The sequence below is a fragment of the Asparagus officinalis genome, chromosome 5, assembly GCF_001876935.1.
Source record: "Asparagus officinalis chromosome 5, Aspof.V1, whole genome shotgun sequence".
Classification (NCBI taxonomy): domain Eukaryota; kingdom Viridiplantae; phylum Streptophyta; class Magnoliopsida; order Asparagales; family Asparagaceae; genus Asparagus; species Asparagus officinalis.
In genome coordinates, this window is record NC_033798.1 from 56,884,924 (window position 1) to 56,895,946 (window position 11,023).

Below are 11,023 nucleotides of genomic sequence, written 5' to 3' on the forward strand. Positions count from 1 at the left end.
ACTGATGGAGATTTTCTCAGTTGAGATAATACAGAGGAGAGGAAATCCTCTGTATATATTGTAGGCGTCAAAAATTACCTATAGGTCTCTGCATGTGGCTCGAGATAGGGAGAAGATGATGAACATTGCTATTAGAGTTACAGAAGCTTATTTGACAATGACAAACGCATGTAGTGAGTCGACGGATCATACGAAGCAACGGAACTTCGGAATAATGGAAACAAGAGCTGATCGGGAGCCCCGCGTCGTTTACAAAATACGGAGCACCCCTTGTGTCCTATTTACTCCACATATGATTCAATCATGGGAGCCTGTAGATCTCCTTGTCGGCTTTCCGACGCATCTTGAACCGCGTAATTCCGAGTCCGGACGACGAATATACGGTGGAAACAAACTCGACATACCAAAAACAAAAAAAACTAAACCGAGACACCCCGAGGTGTCTTGGCTTGGCCAAGACACTTACAAGTGTCTCGGCCAAGCCGAGACTGGCTGAGACACTCTTGAGTGTCTCGGCCATGCCGAGACACTCATAAGTGTCTGCAACACGAAAAAGCTGTTTTTGGCAGTTTAGAGCTGTTTTTCAATCGTTAACCGTCTAGATTTGCTCCAACTGATCTGATAATATGGCTAAGTAGTTACAACTAAGGGTAAGAGGGAATCGACCATTCTTATCTAAAAACAGGGGTCCCTAAGCCTATAAATACAGCCCCAGGATCTTCATTTTTTAGATCTGGAATTCTCGAGCGTTGGCGAAGCCCTACCGGACTGAAGACTAAAGGTGCATGAATTTTAGAAGAGAGGAGGAGATTGATTGAGTTTTTCAGCGCAGGAAAGAAGAGTTCGTCAGATCTGCAGTTCCCGTGTTCGTCCCTTAAGAATACCCCATTGCGGTGATCTTAAGAAGAGCAATTATCTCGCTGTTACTGAGATAAGCACTTCGGCTTCTTGATTCCTTTGCGAATCGACGAAGCTTCGGATCTGATCTGATCGTCAGGTGGTCCATGGATATTAACGTCCCCGTCACCGGCCAAAAACCCAAGTGAGCAAGAGACGATAAACGGATCTTGTATTATTTTTGAAAGAGTTGTAATTCTTTTACTTTTGTTACTTGAATTCTTTGTAAATGACTAAAGTTATAATAAAATCAGTAATGAAGGCAACTTTCGAAGGAAACAAACTGGCGACCATAGTGGGAGCCAACAGCTTCGCTGCCGAAGCTGTCGTGCCGCAGCCGACGATCAAGATCTCGGTGTTCGAAGGGGTCGAATACGAATTTGACCAGCAGAAATTCAAGGAATATATTTCCTCCTCCTCCTCCAGATCTTCTTCTTACAAACGCAAGAAAACCACTATCGCGAAGAACATGCCTTCAGATCCGAAGACCAGGGCTGATGATCTGAACCCGAATGTAGTGGAAGACCCCTCTCCGGCCTCTAAAGAAACCAGATCCAATGTTCGTGACAACTCTTCAAAAGTCAAAGAGTTGCCCGTTGAAAGTGCACCAGTACTGACGAAGAGGGCTCGTCAAAGGCGCTATCAATATCTCGCGCGCCAATTTGCCAAGGCTTTGAAACCTGTTGACGGGATCTGCTATGATGCAGATCTGAAACTCAGAAGGCGCCAAGTGTTCCAGCAGCAAGCTTCGGGAACCTCCTCCCAACCACCTACTAATGAATGGGTTCATGTCAAACGGAACCGTTCCACTCTTGAGGAGCGCATTCAGAAGCGTCGCGCACTTCTTGCGCATGCCCAGATCCTGGTGCGAAAAGCACAAGAAATGCAAAAGGAAGAGGCGGTTAAGAGATCGCCGAGATCCAAACAAACTTGGATGCCAAAAGCTAAATCAACGCCTAAGGCAAAAACAGGCAACGTTGCTCCCCAGCCTTCGTCAACTTCGGATCCCGCTCCTTCCGCTCCCACACCACCGGTAGAACCCTACGGTGGTATGGACCTCCCCAGAGTTAGAATTCCATTGAAGGATCACCTTGGTTCTTTACCCGAAGATCGAGGCAAGGCACCTGTTAAGGAACGCTTAGGACCGTTGAAGGAACACCGAGCAAACATCCAGACTGGGGGTCGTACGCGACCTTCTAACAAGTTGATTCCTGTAACAGCCCGCTTGGGGGTGCGTACAGAAGGCCAGGAGCCCGTTAAGGTTTCACCCTCAGAAAAGTGTGATTCTAAACGAGTGACTCCTGCAGATGCCAACAAGGCGTTGTTTACTCAGAAGAAAACGCGTTAAGCAGACGAACGTGTTATACCTGATAATTCATGTAAACAGCCGATAGGTTGCTCTGACCACAACGTTGATGAGTTGAACTATCGGGCAGGGGGTACGAACAAATCTCAAAAGAGAGGTACCCGGGAAGCGGACTCTCACTATCCATGTATCAAAATTATCAGGGCAGTATTATCAGCGTGTAGCTACCCCAAGACCGCTCCACAGAGGGTCTCAGTATTCCAAAGGTTTTCCTATGAAGCATCAGAAATCAAGCCAAGGCGTTTCCGTAGAAAAAGATCAGCTGCGCGAGACAACGAATTCCCAGAGGTCACTATCAATATGGCTGATAAAGGGAAGTCAACGCGAAGTTTTAGTTCTCGTTATTTTTCGGACGTATCCCAATGTATAACTCGATTACACGCAGGAACTACTATGCGTAGGGACTATCAGAGGATGAATAGCAGATTATCCTCAGATGGTGAAGCATCAGATGTGAACTCTGCCATTGCTTCTGACAATATGGTGTCCAGCATAGGACAATATCGTGAGGCGTTCATGATCAACGCTGAACAAATGACCAAGATCATCGAGGATGCATTGGATAAGAAAAAAGAGAACTTCAAGTTCGAATTGGAAATAGCCATGATACAGATGAAGGAAGAGCATGACTGACAGATGCAGGCCCTATCCAATCAACTTGGTGAATCCATCCACTGCACCCAGAACACCGTAGTTGACAGCGATCCAAAAGTGGACGAAATCATCATGGCCGATGCACCCTCTAAAAATACTGGGGGTGGTCCAAATGCGTCCCCTACAAATAACAACACTGGGGGTGGTCCCGCCGAAGATAACAATGCTGGGGGTGACCACACTGTTCCTCTTGAAAATCGTCCAAAACATGATACAGATTGTTCGCTCGAAAAATCGTTGCTTTCTTCATTGATTCCATTGCTATCTTGAATAACAGTTTTTCGGTTACAGAAGATCCGGTCTTTTTTTAGATCCGGTTACAATGAAAATCAAAAATAAAGAAAATTAAAAATTACAACTTTTTCTCTTTCGTCGAACAAATCGCGAGCTCCTGTTATTCGGTCACTCGCTTGCGTGGGTTGTTTGCCTGCGCCGGGGCTGTTTGCCGTAGACCACCGCACGATATAGATCCGAACAGATCTACGCAGTATAACGGGTATTATTTCGCCAAGGAAATAATAGCCGGAGGGATTATTTCACCAAGGAAACAATCGCTCGAATCTCGGGATCAAAGACCAAGCTTTGATCCGGAGTGTAACAACGTAGATCTGAGATCTCGATCCCCTCGAACTCCTGCCTTTTTGTGATGCGGGTGCTCGCCGAGAATCAGATCCGAACGTCCAAGTCTTCAAGCCTTTAAAAACTCCAAGATGAGGTCTCAATCTGGCAGAGTTTCGGCTCTCCAAAAGTTCTTCCAAAAGTCCTGCAAAATGATGAATGACCCCGCCTATTTATAGGCAACCAAATCTGGCTTTGCGTCCGTCGTTCGGTTGTTTCGGTTCTTGTATCCGCTTCGTCTGTGATTTGGTTATGCGGTTGATTGGTCTGAAATCGATTCGTTGACTTGATTCCTGATTTGGAAGTCTGGATCCCGATTAGGCAGTAAATCGGCTTTGGTGTCTGAGTTCGAATCCGTTATATAGTTGGATGACTCGTTGACTCCTCAACCCGTTGGCTTGATTCCGCACGCGAGTGGATTCATTCCGTTGTTCACGTGTGGTTCGTCAACTTCGTAGCCTTGTTAATCCGCTTCGTTGCGTGTCACTTGGCTTCGGTGTTGTGGACTGACGTTCGTGCTTAGATACGTCGCCCGATGGTTCATTAGTTCGTGTTGAGCCGTGTTAAGGGACCTATAAGCAATTTTATATGCCTACAGATACCCCCTCCAAAGTTTTCCAGTCTCGTTCTTTTATAGAAGAGTCTGGAATACTTTGGATATGACTGTCCCAACCTTCAATCGGTGTAACGGGCTCTTGGAATTTCTGTTCTCGATTCCTTCAATCCTCCAGGCTATTCGGTGCTTTGTCGAATGTTTGAGAGGGTTACGGTGCTGCATTTCTTGTCTGACCGTTGTCGGAATTTTGAATTTGAAGTCGATTCTTGATTTCTTGGCTTTTTTAGCTTGAGTTGGTTGTTTCAACACTGAATTGACCATCGGTTGACGGCTTTGAATCTTCATTGTGACGCGTTGTCCGGCGTTTAACACAGTTTATACTCGTAAGTCTTTTGGAGTCTACACAGTTTAAGCTCCTAAGGAGTTGGAGCGGGGAGGTCTAGTTTATACTCATACACTCCTGGGAGTTATGTTGAGTTATCCCTAAGAATATTTTTTAGAAAAATATTCTCCAGAAACTTCTCAACAAAGAGGAGGGAATAGTTTATACTCGAATACCTTATTGGAGTATTCTTCAAGTTCGAATAATCTGAACCGGCCCAAAAAAAAATGTGCCAAAAAGGCAGTATTTGGGTTCAAAAATCTCTCCGACCCTTCCAAATATATGGTAGAGGGGTTAAATAGGTGAAGGACTGGACCGTAGGTTGATCTAAAGTCGTTCCAATGCTTAATTCAGCTCCAATTTGAATTCTGGTTCAAATTTGGTTCAAACTGGTTCAATTTGGCTCAAACTGGCTCATTCTGGTTCAATCTGGCTCAATTTGGCTCATTCTGGTCTGGTCTGGTCCAGCCAGGCTCAATCTGGCTCAATTGGGCTCATTCTGGCTCATTCTGGCTCATTCTGGTCCATTCTGGTCCATTCTGGTCCAATCTGGCTTGGTCTGGTTTAGCCCGGTCTGGTCTGGTTCAGCCAGATCTGGTTCAAGACTATAAAAGGGGTTCTTCTTTTTTTTATTCTTTTTCTTTTTCTTCCTCTTTTCTTTTTCTTTTCTTTTCTCCCTAGGGCCGGCCGAACCCCTCCCCCTCTTCTCTTGATTTCTCTTCCCTCGAGCATCCCTTCTCTTTCAAACCTTGATATTTGTCTTAAATCTGGCTTTCCTTTGAATCTTGGACTGAGAAATCTCCAAAAAATTCCAAATAAAAAGTTTCTCTCAGGCCATTCGAGCGCGTGGTCCAAGTTTCCTTAAAGGTCTCGCCTTTATTGGATTTTGGGCTTTTCTTCAGGTAAATCCTCCGCAGTCTTGATCTATTTCATGTTTGATCTAGTGTATGGAGTCGCGGGATCGCATATAAGGGTCGAGGGAGTGATTTGATGCCTCAAACTCGCCTTTTTAGGGGTGAACATGAGATTTTTCCTTTTCTAGATCTGATCCCTCAATTTACCTTGCAGGTCTCTGTGAGGATCGACGCTTTATGGAAATTTTGCAAATTAACCCTTTTTTTTCTGAAAATTTGCAAATTGGTCCTTTTACCCCACGTTGTTCTCCTTGGTGAGGCAATCGGGAAGAGCCTTGATTCTCCTTGGTGAGGATCGACGCTTTAAAGATAGGTTTTGCTTGGTCAAAACCATATCTCAAAATAAAGGGGGCGTTTTGACGCTGCATTGTGTTTTATAAGGCAGGGATATATTGTCGATATGCCCTATCTTATAAATGCACAATGTGGCCAAATCGTCTCACCCTTTATAAGGTAATGACTCTATCTTACCGATTTGTAAGATGAGTTCAATTTCCTTTTATACCTGAAATTAACAAACACTTAATTGCTTGTTTTCAGTGGAGTATCCTTCCGGAGCCTTTTCATCGCACGCGGTGAATGGACGTCGTGACGAATATTGTTCGACGTCTGATGATTTTTCGCCGATTCCACTTGCTTCCCAGTTTGTTCCGGGCACGTCGACAGAGGTTGCCCAAGTGGTGAAGGAAGGTGGACATCGAGCCCTTCGTCAGCTGATTACAGATGCGCCCCTCGTGAAGGATGCTAGTTCCGTTCAGTCTCTCAGGAAGACTGATTTTTTGTTTGGTGATTCTGTCAGAGATCCCGATGCAGCGTTTATTGACGCTGAGCAGTGGCTTCATAAGGCTGGCAGTAGTTTCCTGTATTTGCCGAAGATTCCTCGACATCGTTCTTTGACTGAGTTTAGGCGTCAGGCTGTGAAACGGGAGATGTCGTGGCGTTTGACAAAGGAGCATGAGAGCGTTCACTGTGGCTATATTACTCATCAGGCAGTTCCTGGTTCGAGCAGGAATCACATTGTTGGACTGCGTCCTGGAGTACTGGGGCTAGATGCACCGCCCCGTAACGAGTTCCTTGCCTCTGCTTCCACTTTGAGGAATCGCCTCGCTAACTTAGGACGGGAGATGCCAGCGCCGCGCCATAGATTCTATGGTTGGGTCCATTCTTTGGACAAGTTTTGGTGGGCTCGTATGACAAAGTACGTCTTGAGCCGATGGAGCGAGGAGTTGCACGCTTGCGGTCTTTATGCAGCCATTCGTGCCACCATGCATGGTTTACCCGTTAGTGCGAAGCATTTCTTTGCCTTATGCGAGCTTTATAATCCGGATTCGAATACCTTTCTGACTAGGCACGGAGAGTTGGGCTTGGCTCTCCATGAGATGCATAAGATTTCTGGTCTGCCCATGGGTCAGATGTTATACCAGGAGTATTTTCCTTCCAACCATGAATTGAGTCAGCTGAAGGATCGCATGCCCGACCGTTACGAGACTTTATGAGACCTCACTTGTCACTATCACATTGCTTTGGCGCAGTCTAAACCCCTAGCGAAGAGGACCAAATCAAATGTTAGCCTGAAGCAATTCGCATCATATTTGTTCAGGAATCTAGATAGCCATTCTGGCAAAGCTATTTGTGAACTGGCACCGCTGACTCCTTCAGAGGTTAATGAGCTGCTGAAGAAGACTGACGCCCACTCCTATACCATTAGCAATCCTGAGAGTGGCTTTCCTGCAGGGTCTAAATTCAGATCGTTCTTATGCCATGCGACCGCACCGATTCGTCCGATGACTCTTCTTGCCGGCTACCTCGCCATCTGGTTAAAGAAATGCGTGGTGCCTTATCAGTCTGGTGACGCTATGCCATTGGAAGTGCTCTACCCTGCGGTTCAACTTGCCTACAGAAAGGAACTTTCACTTCTTCCGGTGATGGTGGCTAGCATTCATCGAGGGCTTCGACAGATTTCTGGCGCTTTTACACGGGAGGAGAAGGAATCGCCGACTCAGATTCCTACCACTAAGGTGGAGCTTCCGTATGTTTATTTGATGGCTTGGTTCGTCCTTCATCGTTCTGACATGATGTCGGTACCACATGCCATGGACCCCTCTGTTCCCTTACTACAGCTGCTTGAGAATGGCGAGTGGGAAGGCCCAGGATTCTCTGATATCAGGAGGCAGTTACAGGTCCACAAGTGCTGGGCATTCTCTACTTGCTTTCCGTAGTTCTCCAGTCGGTATGGCGAGTGTTTGATTGATGAGGAGAAGCCGAGGGAGTATCACACTTATTTAGATATCGCCTGCTTTAATTGGCTAGTGAACATCAGGCCGGGCTACTTGACTTTCCGGGTGGGGAATCAGTGTTTTATAGAGCCGTATCTACCTTGCCGATTCGCTCGCCAGTTTGGTTATGACCAGCTTTATGTCGGGAACCCGTGCCAGCAGCTTCGGGCTCATGGAGGTTTGGTGGACGGTCTTCGTGCATGGTTGTGGACCGTGACAGGCTGCACTGGTGCTAGGTTCAGTCTCCCGGGTGCTGAGCGACAGTTGAACCTCACTTTCTTGAGCTGCAGGTGGTTGTTAGCAGCTAATAAGACTGTCCCTGTGAAGCCTATTGAAGAGTTGGTGGCCGAAGAAGCCTCTCAGACTGATTCTCATGTGATCCGGGATGGTGCTCGGTCACAGAGGGCGCGGGGCAAGACCCGCCGACTTGATGCAGAAGGTCATAGGGCCTTTAGTTCTGCTGGAGAGGCTTCAGGCGGAGATCCTGAAGACTACGAGGAAGATTTCGAGCGAGGTTAGTCACCCATCTTTTCTTTCTGCATTTCCAAATTGCTATTCCTGACCACTATCTGATATTTCAGGTACATCGACAAATAGTGAAGAGGAATTCCGTCCTTTTGCCCGGGCAAGACCTTCGACTACCGTCCGTGCTGATAGGCGGAAGAGACTAGCCCATAAGCCGCCTGCAGATTCGCGGGCATCTGAGATGGACTTGGCTGGTGATGATCCTGCTAGCGACAGAGGTAACATCTACTCTATAGATCATTCTCTTGATCGTTTAGATTTTTAGGCTCATGCTTTCCCATTCCATACAGGAGAGCGCGAGGAAGGGGAGATGAGTTTTGATCCTGCTCCTCATGAGTTTGTATCTTCTGGTGAGCCTGACTCACCTCACCAGGTAGAAAAACCTGCAGAAGCTGCTGACTTTAGGGAGGATAACAATGTAGGACCTGATTCCGCAGATCCAGGTACATCTACTATTGACAATACAAAAGAATTTGTGTATCCTCTAATCATCTCTGTACATCTTGCTTCTTCAGATAACCTGAAAGAGGCATACGAGGATTTTGGGAATAAAGAGGCTAACGCATCCATAAGGGGTAACTCATTTCTGTTGGTTGTAGTCTCTTTATTCTTCTTTGGTACTTATATTCTTTTACGTCAGATTTCTCCATTGATGATTTTGACGAGGAAGACTTGATCGCGGACACTCCTACACTCCACTTCATGTATAGCTCTCCTCAGTTTGATGGCCAGTTACCTGGAGACATATTTTTCGAGCCCACGTTCGATAAGAATCTCGAGGATGATTCTTTCGAAGGTATATGCCTCCTCCCAAATTAATTATAGGACTAGCCAATTTTGACTAATGCAGCTATAATGTGATGCCTCTGAGAATTCTGACTTGTATTTAACAGGAGTTTTTGTCGAGACCAATCCTGTTGAGCCGGCTGTGGGACCAACTACACCAGTCGATACACCTCCAGCCGTTATACCTCCACCACCCCCAGTGTTTCAAGGGGAGGAAGGTATAGATTGAGCTACTAAGAAATATTATTTATTCCCTTATCAAGGCTTTTGATAGATTCTCCTTTTTGTGCAAGGCTTTCTTCTCAGCTTCATGTTCTCGTGAAGGAATTATTATCAGACAGTGACCCAGAGAAGATTGTCATTTGCAGTCATCTGCATAGAAGTCCGCTCCTTCTTCTCTTTCATGAATGCTATGATTGGCAAGCTTTTCCATAGTGGACTTTCTCTTCGCCAATTCAAACCTTTCCTTGATTCTAAAGTCAATTTGATAAGGGAAGCGGGACATCCAGTTTTGGCACAGGCTATAGTTGATGACCTTGATTGCCTAGAGCATGAGCTTCAGATGTTTCGCGAGCTCCGAGATGCAGGTGCCTCCTCATTTATTGCTGCCGAGTTGGACACCCGCTTACAGTCATCACGCGAGACTCGGATTTTTGCTGAGCTCGAGATTCAGATGCAGCGGGGCCGAGTAGATCGAGTTAAGACGAGCCTTGCTACCAAATTATCTTCGCTTGCCGAGCTCGATCTTTCTATTACCTCCTGTGCGACCGAGATAGACCAGCTCAGAAGAACACTCCGTGAAAAAGAGGAGACTTTGGATATTCTTCAGATGACGAAAGCACAGGATCAGCAAACCCACACTGCTTTGTCTGATGAGTTGAGATCCCTGGAGCAGAAGCTAGCCGAGACAGAAGAGATTGCTGCGAGGACTTCAGCCACCACCGAGGAGTCCATCAGGGCTGAACTTAGGCAAGCTTATGATGAGAAGCTTTCTAAGATCAGTCAGCAGATTTTTGGTCATGGTCTTGATGTATGATTTTGTTTGCTGAACATTTTGATTTTTGATTCTCTTAGTGAAACTTGCTTTCGTCTTTATTATGATTCTTCATTCCATTTGAAATGATTGACCACAATACTCATAGGATTTTTGGCAAACCCTCAGCCATCAACGGGTTTGATGAGCCTTTACCGACTACCGTTTGAGTCGGGCTAGCATGCGGATTGTTTAAATCCGTTCGCATGTAACGTTATGCTCGGAGATTGAATTCTCCGAGACTTTGTGCTATGATGTCGAATACATAGACTTCGCCATTGTTACGGGAATAGGCTACCCGGCGACACGTGTTAGGTGTTGACTTTAGGATTTTTGGCTAACCCCCAGCCTTCAACGGATTTGATTAGCCTTTACCGACTACCGTTTGAGTCGGGCTAGCATGCGGATTATCGGAATCCGTTCCGCATGTAACGTTGTGCTAAGGGAATGAACTCCCTTATTAAAAATCTCGAGAGCAAAATCAATACATTGATTTCCGCTCAAGAGACGAAGAAAACAGGCATTCCTTGCCCATACCCAAGAGAATGGGAATCGATCCCATATCCGGCGAAGTTCAATCTAATTAACTTCACGCCGTTTAAGGATTGTCTAAATCCGTTCCGCATGTAACGTTTGTTCGCTGGAAAATTCGTGTCTTTCTTTGTTATTGATTCCATTGTCATCTTGAGTTACAACTTTTTGAGTTACAAAAGATCCGGTCTTTTTATAAGATCCGGTTACAACGAAAATCAAATAAAAATAAACAAAGATTACAACTTTTCTCCTTTTGGTCGAACGAATCGCGAGCTCCTGTTTTGCGGTCGCTCGCTTGGTGGGTTCTTTGCCTGCGCCGGGGTTGTTTGCCGTGGACCACCGCGAGATCTAGATCCGGTCGGATCTACGCAGTACGACGGGTATTATTTCACCAAGGAAATAATAGCCGGGGAGGATTGTTTCACCAAGGAAACAATCGTCCAAGTCTCGGGATCTAAGACCAAGCCTAGATCCGGAGTTCG